This window comes from Idiotropiscis lumnitzeri, unplaced genomic scaffold (assembly GCF_059441095.1).
Source record: "Idiotropiscis lumnitzeri isolate Australia: NSW breed Sydney's pygmy pipehorse unplaced genomic scaffold, RoL_Ilum_1.0 HiC_scaffold_31, whole genome shotgun sequence".
In the NCBI taxonomy this organism is placed as follows: domain Eukaryota; kingdom Metazoa; phylum Chordata; class Actinopteri; order Syngnathiformes; family Syngnathidae; genus Idiotropiscis; species Idiotropiscis lumnitzeri.
In genome coordinates, this window is record NW_028283569.1 from 1,330,612 (window position 1) to 1,341,274 (window position 10,663).

The following is a 10,663-nucleotide window of genomic DNA, read 5'->3' on the forward strand; positions in this document are numbered from 1 at the left end:
AAAATAAGTTGGCAGCCGTCTTCAGGGCCTGAATATCCTCAAATGTGAAAAATTTCGAGAAGATGGATCATCTGAATCATTTTGCAGGAACTTTTGTTGCCACGGAGAATAATCAGACTCTGCGGCACCGTAATAGCCACGCCCTTCGAAGGAAAGTCACAAAAATAGGGATAGAGTAAGATCAATGTCTTGAGTCTTTTCTAGCCAATTTTCAATCAGATTCGTTAAAAGGGCACCGTGCAGTACGTCAAAATGTAAAAAATGATATTGATTGGCGCAAGGTGTATAACTGAATATAAACATATAGATGTCTTCAGGTACAGACTCTTTATGTACATGTGAAGTTTTGGATTTTTAGCAGCATGTGCAGGAGAGTTATTAAGCATTTTGTCCATTGCGGCGAAGGAAATCTTAAGTGAAAACTTTGATGCCCCGCCCCCGTCATATAGTATTTCGGAAACAAAAAATTTTAGCCCCAGTGTTTGTGCCAGGTCTTCAGATGCTACAGACAGAATTTTAAGGCAATCAGATGAAGCCTTTAGGAACAGGGTGCAAAAGAATGACCCCTGTAAACATGCAAAAAAGGGCAAAAGTCGGACTTTCAAAAATTCATAACTCACTTCCTGTTCATATTAGACGTTAAAATATCAAATTTTTCGCCATGCCCGATGAGACTGCCAAGTTTGGTGAGTTTTTGTGCATGTTTCGGGGGTCAAAAATGCGATCGAACAATCGGAAAAATAATAATAATAATAATTTCTACAAAAACAATAGGGACTTCGCAGCGGTCGCTGCTCAGGCCCTAATAATAATAATAATAATAACAATAAAAGTAATAATGTTTTCTACAAAAACAATAGGGACCTCGCCGCGGTCGCTGCTCGGGCCCCAATAATAATTTCTACACAAAGTCCATTGTGGTGACCCGCCCCCTTTTAAGTAAATTCAAAATGGCCGACTTCCTGTAAAACCTAGCTCATTGCTCCAAGAGACTTTTTTGTAGGTCTTGGTCTTATACATACAGTGAACCCTCGCTACTTCGCGGTTCACCTTTCGCGGGTTCAGTGCTTCGCGGGTCTAAAAAATATTCGGGGGCATTGTAGTTTCGCCGAGCGGCACGACGGGGCGCTGGAGCGGTTAGACGGCCGGCGTGCGCCGAAGAAGAGCGTGGGCGAAGAGGAGAGTGGACGAAGAAGAGCACGTTCCCCCGGACACGATCGGTGGCGACGTTTCGCGCGGTTCGGACCGTACCAGAGCTCCGGCCGGCGTGCGTGGCAGTTAAGCCGTAGAGGAGCACCTTCCCCGGGCACGGGCGGTTCCAAGCGGCCCCTAAGTTTAACCGAATGGAAGCTCCGGAGGAGGAGGGCATGCTCGCGTCACAGTAAGCCGAAGAGGAGCACCTTCCCCGGGCACGGGCGGTGCCAAGCGGCCCCTAAGTTTAACCGAATGGAAGCTCCGGGGGAGGAGGGCGGGCGTGTGTCACAGTTAAGCCAAATTGGAGCACCTCTTCTGCCCGGGCACGAGCGGAGCGCGAGGCTGTCAGTTATGAATGAATAAATGAATAAATAAATAAAGAATGCCACCTTTCATTTCACAGGGCACACCGGACGGCGTACCAGCAGGTAAAAGTCGGAGTAATTAAATAAATACTAAAAGAATGGCTGGGGAAGAAAAAAATAATACGTTTTAATAATAATTTGGTTTTTTTGTTATAACATGAATTTCACTCTCTCTCTCCCCGTATATATATATATATATATATATATATATATATATATATATATATATATATTTATTATATATATTGTTTATTTTTTTTAAGCATTTTTGAAGGTGCGCCGCTACTTCGCGGATTTTCAGTTTTCGCGGGTGGTCTCGGTCCCCGTTAACCGCGATAACCGAGGGTTCACTGTACTCCATAAAATTTACAAAAAGCGAGGTGAAACACTCAACCAGAGCTGCTTTTTTTAACATTTCTCGAGGGCCATGGCGAGCCATTTCAAAAAAGCTGCACAACTAACGTATAAAATATTGATAAATTTGCTCGGCCTGATGTGTGTGTAAAGTTTTACGAGTTGTCGTTCATATTTAGAACCTCATAATCAGCTTTGTTTTATTGCCGAACAGTGCAATGCCACTCCCACAACTTTTCACGAAAAAGGACGAATTTCGTATTGTGACATCCTCATGGCCGAAACAGTCATCCGAGCATATATGAGGGCGACCTTGTTGAGTTGCACGGAGAAAAACATCCAAGAAAATAACTTGTATTAGCTTTTACCAGTTGGTGGCACTACTACTACGATGTAAAATAAGTTGGTAGATGTCTTCAGGGCTGAAGTATCCTCAAATGTGTACAACTTCGAGAAGATAGGATCATCTGAGTCATGTTGCCGGAGCTTTTGTTGCCACAGAGTACAATCGGACTTTTCAGCACCTTAATAGCCACGCCTTTTGCCAAAACGTCACAAAATTCGGCAGAGAGTAAGATCATTGTCTTGAGTCTTTTCTGACTAATTTTCAGTCGGATTCGTCAAAAGGGCACCGTGCAGTACGTGAAAATTAAAATAAAAACAAATTTTTGATTCCACTTGGCGGCACTGTGTGTATAACAAAATAATAACATTACGATGTCTTCAGGTCGGGACGTTTTATTTACAGGTGAAGGTTTGGATTTTTAGGAGCATGTGCAGGGGAGTTATTTAGCATTCATTTATTTGTATTAGGTTCATTTTGTCTTCTTATTATTGATATTTGACTGATTCATTAAAAGCAGACAATTATGTTTTAGGTTAATTTTTTACCTGACATGTTTCGGCGAGTCTTTCGCCTTCTTCAGAGTGTCGCATGATGGTGTCTTGAGCTGATGTTCCATGAGGGTGTGACTTACCTGTCAAAAAAATGAAACAAATCAGAGCAGTAAAAGAACAAGCACAACATGAACATTACAAATCAGCAATCACTGACCACTGCAAAAGGGAAAACCACATCATGGACCGGGAGAAGGGCAGGGTCATCCGCACAGAAGAGAACAAACAACAGCGCTGGATCAGAGAGGCCATTGAGATCTGCAAGCGAGGCATAAAAACCATGAACAGAGACAAGGGAGCCTTCATCCTCTCTACCACCTGGACCAGCATCTTGGCGGAGTGAACGGACAGCGGGGGGCGTGACTTGCCTTCATTCTTGTGACAGGTAAGTCACGCCCTCATGGAACATCAGCTGATAAAGACGGGTCACAAGACAGCATCATGTGACACTCTGAAGAAGGCGAAAGACTTTCGTATTGTGACATGCTCAAGGCCTAAACACTCATCCGAGCAAATATAAGGTAGATTTTGTTCACCTGCCCGGAGAAAAACATCAACGAAAATAATTTGTATTTGTTTTAACCAGTTGGTGGCGCTACCACTGCGATCAAAAATAAGTTGGCAGCCGTCTTCAGGGCCTGAATATCCTCAAATGTGAAAAATTTCGAGAAGATGGATCATCTGAATCATTTTGCAGGAACTTTTGTTGCCACGGAGAATAATCAGACTCTGCGGCACCGTAATAGCCACGCCCTTCGAAGGAAAGTCACAAAAATAGGGATAGAGTAAGATCAATGTCTTGAGTCTTTTCTAGCCAATTTTCAATCAGATTCGTTAAAAGGGCACCGTGCAGTACGTCAAAATGTAAAAAATGATATTGATTGGCGCAAGGTGTATAACTGAATATAAACATATAGATGTCTTCAGGTACAGACTTTTTATGTACATGTGAAGTTTTGGATTTTTAGCAGCATGTGCAGGAGAGTTATTAAGCATTTTGTCCATTGCGGCGAAGGGAATCTTAAGTGAAAACTTTGAAGCCCCGCCCCCGTCATATAGTATTTCGGAAACAAAAAATTTTAGCCCCAGTGTTTGTCCCAGGTCTTCAGATGCTACAGACAGAATTTTAAGGCAATCAGATGAAGCCTTTAGGATCAGGGTGCAAAAGAATGACCCCTGTAAACATGCAAAAAAGGGCAAAAGTCGGACTTTCAAAAATTCATAACTCACTTCCTGTTCATATTAGACGTTAAAATATCAAATTTTTCGCCATGCCCGATGAGACTGCCAAGTTTGGTGAGTTTTTGTGCATGTTTCGGGGGTCAAAAATGCGATCGAACAATCGGAAAAATAATAATAATAATAATTTCTACAAAAACAATAGGGACTTTGCAGCGGTCGCTGCTCAGGCCCTAATAATAATAATAATAATATTAATAATAATAAAAGTAATAATATTTTCTACAAAAACAATAGGGACCTCGCAGCCGTCGCAGCTCGGGCCCTAATAACAATTTCTAGAAAAACAATAGGGACCTCGCAGCGGTCACTGCTCGGGCCCTAATAATAATAATAATAAAAATAATAATAATTTCCACAAAAACAATGGGGACCTCGTAGCGGTCGCTGCTCAGGCCCTAATAATAATTTCTACAAAAACAATAGGGACCTCGCCGCCGTCGCTGCTCGGGCCCCAATAATAATTTCTACACAAAGTCCATTGTGGTGACCCGCCCCCTTTTAAGTAAATTCAAAATGGCCGACTTCCTGTAAAACCTAGCTCATTGCTCCAAGAGACTTTTTTGTAGGTCTTGGTCTTATACATACAGTGAACCCTCGCTACTTCGCGGTTCACCTTTCGCGGGTTCAGTGCTTCGCGGGTCTAAAAAATATTCGGGGGCATTGTAGTTTCGCCGAGCGGCACGACGGGGCGCTGGAGCGGTTAGACGGCCGGCGTGCGCCGAAGAAGAGCGTGGGCGAAGAGGAGAGTGGACGAAGAAGAGCACGTTCTCCCGGACACGATCGGTGGCGACGTTTCGCGCGGTTCGGACCGTACCAGAGCTCCGGCCGGCGTGCGTGGCAGTTAAGCCGTAGAGGAGCACCTTCCCCGGGCACGGGCGGTGCCAAGCGGCCCCTAAGTTTAACCGAATGGAAGCTCCGGAGGAGGAGGGCATGCTCGCGTCACAGTAAGCCGAAGAGGAGCACCTTCCCCGGGCACGGGCGGTTCCAAGCGGCCCCTAAGTTTAACCGAATGGAAGCTCCGGAGGAGGAGGGCATGCTCGCGTCACAGTAAGCCGAAGAGGAGCACCTTCCCCGGGCACGGGCGGTTCCAAGCGGCCCCTAAGTTTAACTGAATGGAAGCTCCGGAGGAGGAGGGCATGCTCGCGTCACAGTAAGCCGAAGAGGAGCACCTTCCCCGGGCACGGGCGGTGCCAAGCGGCCCCTAAGTTTAACCGAATGGAAGTTCCGGGGGAGGAGGGCGGGCGTGTGTCACAGTTAAGCCGAATTGGAGCACCTCTTCCGCCCGGGCACGAGCGGAGCGCGAGGCTGTCAGTTATGAATGAATAAATGAATAAATAAATAAAGAATGCCACCTTTCATTTCACAGGGCACACCGGACGGCGTACCAGCAGGTAAAAGTCGGAGTAATTAAATAAATACAAAAAGAATGGCTGGGGAATAAAAAAATAATACGTTTTAATAATAATTTGGTTTTTTTGTTATAAAATGAATTTCACTCTCTCTCTCCCCGTATATATATATATATATATATATATATATATATATATATATATATATATATATATATATATATATATATATATATATTTATGATATATATTGTATATTTTTTTTAAGCATTTTTGAAGGTGCGCCGCTACTTCGCGGATTTTCAGTTTTCGCGGGTGGTCTCGGTCCCCATTAACCGCGATAACCGAGGGTTCACTGTACTCCATAAAATTTACAAAAAGCGAGGTGAAACACTCAACCAGAGCTGCTTTTTTTTAACATTTCTCGAGGGCCATGGCGAGCCATTTCAAAAAAGCTGCACAACTAACTTGTAAAATATTGATGAATTTGCTCGGCCTGATGTGTGTGTAAAGTTTTACGAGTTGTCGTTCATATTTAGAACCTCATAATCAGCTTTGTTTTATTGCCGAACAGTGCAATGCCACTCCCACAACTTTTCACGAAAAATCACGAATTTCGTATTGTGACATCCTCATGGCCGAAACAGTCATCCGAGCATATATGAGGGCGACCTTGTTGAGTTGCACGGAGAAAAACATCCAAGAAAATAACTTGTATTAGCTTTTACCAGTTGGTGGCGCTACTACTATGATGTAAAATAAGTTGGTAGATGTCTTCAGGGCTGAAGTATCCTCAAATGTGTACAACTTCGAGAAGATAGGATCATCTGAGTCATGTTGCCGGAGCTTTTGTTGCCACAAAGTACAATCGGACTTTTCAGCACCTTAATAGCCACGCCTTTTGCCAAAACGTCACAAAATTCGGCAGAGAGTAAGATCATTGTCTTGAGTCTTTTCTGACTAATTTTCAGTCGGATTCGTCAAAAGGGCACCGTGCAGTACGTGAAAATTAAAATAAAAACAAATTTTTGATTCCACTTGGCGGCACTGTGTGTATAACAAAATAATAACATTAAGATGTCTTCAGGTCGGGACGTTTTATTTACAGGTGAAGGTTTGGATTTTTAGGAGCATGTGCAGGGGAGTTATTAAGCATTCATTTATTTGTATTAGGTTCATTTTGTCTTCTTATTATTGATATTTGACTGATTCATTAAAAGCAGACAATTATGTTTTAGGTTAATTTTTTACCTGACATGTTTCAGCGAGTCTTTCGCCTTCTTCAGAGTGTCGCATGATGGTGTCTTGAGACCCGTCTTTATCAGCTGATGTTCCATGAGGGTGTGACTTACCTGTCAAAAAAATGAAAAATCAGAGCAGTAAAAGAACAAGCACAACATGAACATTACAAATCAGCAATCACTGACCACTGCAAAAGGGAAAACCACATCATGGACCGGGAGAAGGGCAGGGTCATCCGCACCGAAGAGAACAAACAACAGCGCTGGATCAGAGAGGCCATTGAGATCTGCAAGCGAGGCATAAAAACCATGAACAGAGACAAGGGAGCCTTCATCCTCTCTACCACCTGGAGCAGCATTTTGGCGGAGTGAACGGACAGCGGGGGGCGTGACTTGCCTTCATTCTTGTGACAGGTAAGTCACGCCCTCATGGAACATCAGCTGATAAAGACGGGCCACAAGACACCATCATGTGACACTCTGAAGAAGGCGAAAGACTTTCGTATTGTGACATCCTCAAGGCCTAAACACTCATCCGAGCAAATGTAAGGTAGATTTTGTTAACCTGCCCGGAGAAAAAAATCAACGAAAATAATTTGTATTTGTTTTAACCAGTTGGTGGCGCTACCACTGCGATCAAAAATAAGTTGGCAGCCGTCTTCAGGGCCTGAATATCCTCAAATGTGAAAAATTTCGAGAAGATGGATCATCTGAATCATTTTGCAGGAACTTTTGTTGCCACGGAGAATAATCAGACTCTGCGGCACCGTAATAGCCACGCCCTTCGAAGGAAAGTCACAAAAATAGGGATAGAGTAAGATCAATGTCTTGAGTCTTTTCTAGCCAATTTTCAATCAGATTCGTTAAAAGGGCACCGTGCAGTACGTCAAAATGTAAAAAATGATATTGATTGGCGCAAGGTGTATAACTGAATATAAACATATAGATGTCTTCAGGTACAGACTCTTTATGTACATGTGAAGTTTTGGATTTTTAGCAGCATGTGCAGGAGAGTTATTAAGCATTTTGTCCATTGCGGCGAAGGAAATCTTAAGTGAAAACTTTGATGCCCCGCCCCCGTCATATAGTATTTCGGAAACAAAAAATTTTAGCCCCAGTGTTTGTGCCAGGTCTTCAGATGCTACAGACAGAATTTTAAGGCAATCAGATGAAGCCTTTAGGAACAGGGTGCAAAAGAATGACCCCTGTAAACATGCAAAAAAGGGCAAAAGTCGGACTTTCAAAAATTCATAACTCACTTCCTGTTCATATTAGACGTTAAAATATCAAATTTTTCGCCATGCCCGATGAGACTGCCAAGTTTGGTGAGTTTTTGTGCATGTTTCGGGGGTCAAAAATGCGATCGAACAATCGGAAAAATAATAATAATAATAATTTCTACAAAAACAATAGGGACTTCGCAGCGGTCGCTGCTCAGGCCCTAATAATAATAATAATAATAACAATAAAAGTAATAATGTTTTCTACAAAAACAATAGGGACCTCGCCGCGGTCGCTGCTCGGGCCCCAATAATAATTTCTACACAAAGTCCATTGTGGTGACCCGCCCCCTTTTAAGTAAATTCAAAATGGCCGACTTCCTGTAAAACCTAGCTCATTGCTCCAAGAGACTTTTTTGTAGGTCTTGGTCTTATACATACAGTGAACCCTCGCTACTTCGCGGTTCACCTTTCGCGGGTTCAGTGCTTCGCGGGTCTAAAAAATATTCGGGGGCATTGTAGTTTCGCCGAGCGGCACGACGGGGCGCTGGAGCGGTTAGACGGCCGGCGTGCGCCGAAGAAGAGCGTGGGCGAAGAGGAGAGTGGACGAAGAAGAGCACGTTCCCCCGGACACGATCGGTGGCGACGTTTCCCGCGGTTCGGACCGTACCAGAGCTCCGGCCGGCGTGCGTGGCAGTTAAGCCGTAGAGGAGCACCTTCCCCGGGCACGGGCGGTTCCAAGCGGCCCCTAAGTTTAACCGAATGGAAGCTCCGGAGGAGGAGGGCATGCTCGCGTCACAGTAAGCCGAAGAGGAGCACCTTCCCCGGGCACGGGCGGTGCCAAGCGGCCCCTAAGTTTAACCGAATGGAAGCTCCGGGGGAGGAGGGCGGGCGTGTGTCACAGTTAAGCCAAATTGGAGCACCTCTTCTGCCCGGGCACGAGCGGAGCGCGAGGCTGTCAGTTATGAATGAATAAATGAATAAATAAATAAAGAATGCCACCTTTCATTTCACAGGGCACACCGGACGGCGTACCAGCAGGTAAAAGTCGGAGTAATTAAATAAATACTAAAAGAATGGCTGGGGAAGAAAAAAATAATACGTTTTAATAATAATTTGGTTTTTTTGTTATAACATGAATTTCACTCTCTCTCTCCCCGTATATATATATATATATATATATATATATATATATATATATATATATTTATTATATATATTGTTTATTTTTTTTAAGCATTTTTGATGGTGCGCCGCTACTTCGCGGATTTTCAGTTTTCGCGGGTGGTCTCGGTCCCCGTTAACCGCGATAACCGAGGGTTCACTGTACTCCATAAAATTTACAAAAAGCGAGGTGAAACACTCAACCAGAGCTGCTTTTTTTAACATTTCTCGAGGGCCATGGCGAGCCATTTCAAAAAAGCTGCACAACTAACGTATAAAATATTGATAAATTTGCTCGGCCTGATGTGTGTGTAAAGTTTTACGAGTTGTCGTTCATATTTAGAACCTCATAATCAGCTTTGTTTTATTGCCGAACAGTGCAATGCCACTCCCACAACTTTTCACGAAAAAGGACGAATTTCGTATTGTGACATCCTCATGGCCGAAACAGTCATCCGAGCATATATGAGGGCGACCTTGTTGAGTTGCACGGAGAAAAACATCCAAGAAAATAACTTGTATTAGCTTTTACCAGTTGGTGGCACTACTACTACGATGTAAAATAAGTTGGTAGATGTCTTCAGGGCTGAAGTATCCTCAAATGTGTACAACTTCGAGAAGATAGGATCATCTGAGTCATGTTGCCGGAGCTTTTGTTGCCACAGAGTACAATCGGACTTTTCAGCACCTTAATAGCCACGCCTTTTGCCAAAACGTCACAAAATTCGGCAGAGAGTAAGATCATTGTCTTGAGTCTTTTCTGACTAATTTTCAGTCGGATTCGTCAAAAGGGCACCGTGCAGTACGTGAAAATTAAAATAAAAACAAATTTTTGATTCCACTTGGCGGCACTGTGTGTATAACAAAATAATAACATTACGATGTCTTCAGGTCGGGACGTTTTATTTACAGGTGAAGGTTTGGATTTTTAGGAGCATGTGCAGGGGAGTTATTTAGCATTCATTTATTTGTATTAGGTTCATTTTGTCTTCTTATTATTGATATTTGACTGATTCATTAAAAGCAGACAATTATGTTTTAGGTTAATTTTTTACCTGACATGTTTCGGCGAGTCTTTCGCCTTCTTCAGAGTGTCGCATGATGGTGTCTTGAGCTGATGTTCCATGAGGGTGTGACTTACCTGTCAAAAAAATGAAAAAAATCAGAGCAGTAAAAGAACAAGCACAACATGAACATTACAAATCAGCAATCACTGACCACTGCAAAAGGGAAAACCACATCATGGACCGGGAGAAGGGCAGGGTCATCCGCACAGAAGAGAACAAACAACAGCGCTGGATCAGAGAGGCCATTGAGATCTGCAAGCGAGGCATAAAAACCATGAACAGAGACAAGGGAGCCTTCATCCTCTCTACCACCTGGACCAGCATCTTGGCGGAGTGAACGGACAGCGGGGGGCGTGACTTGCCTTCATTCTTGTGACAGGTAAGTCACGCCCTCATGGAACATCAGCTGATAAAGACGGGTCACAAGACAGCATCATGTGACACTCTGAAGAAGGCGAAAGACTTTCGTATTGTGACATGCTCAAGGCCTAAACACTCATCCGAGCAAATATAAGGTAGATTTTGTTAACCTGCCCGGAGAAAAACATCAACGAAAATAATTTGTATTTG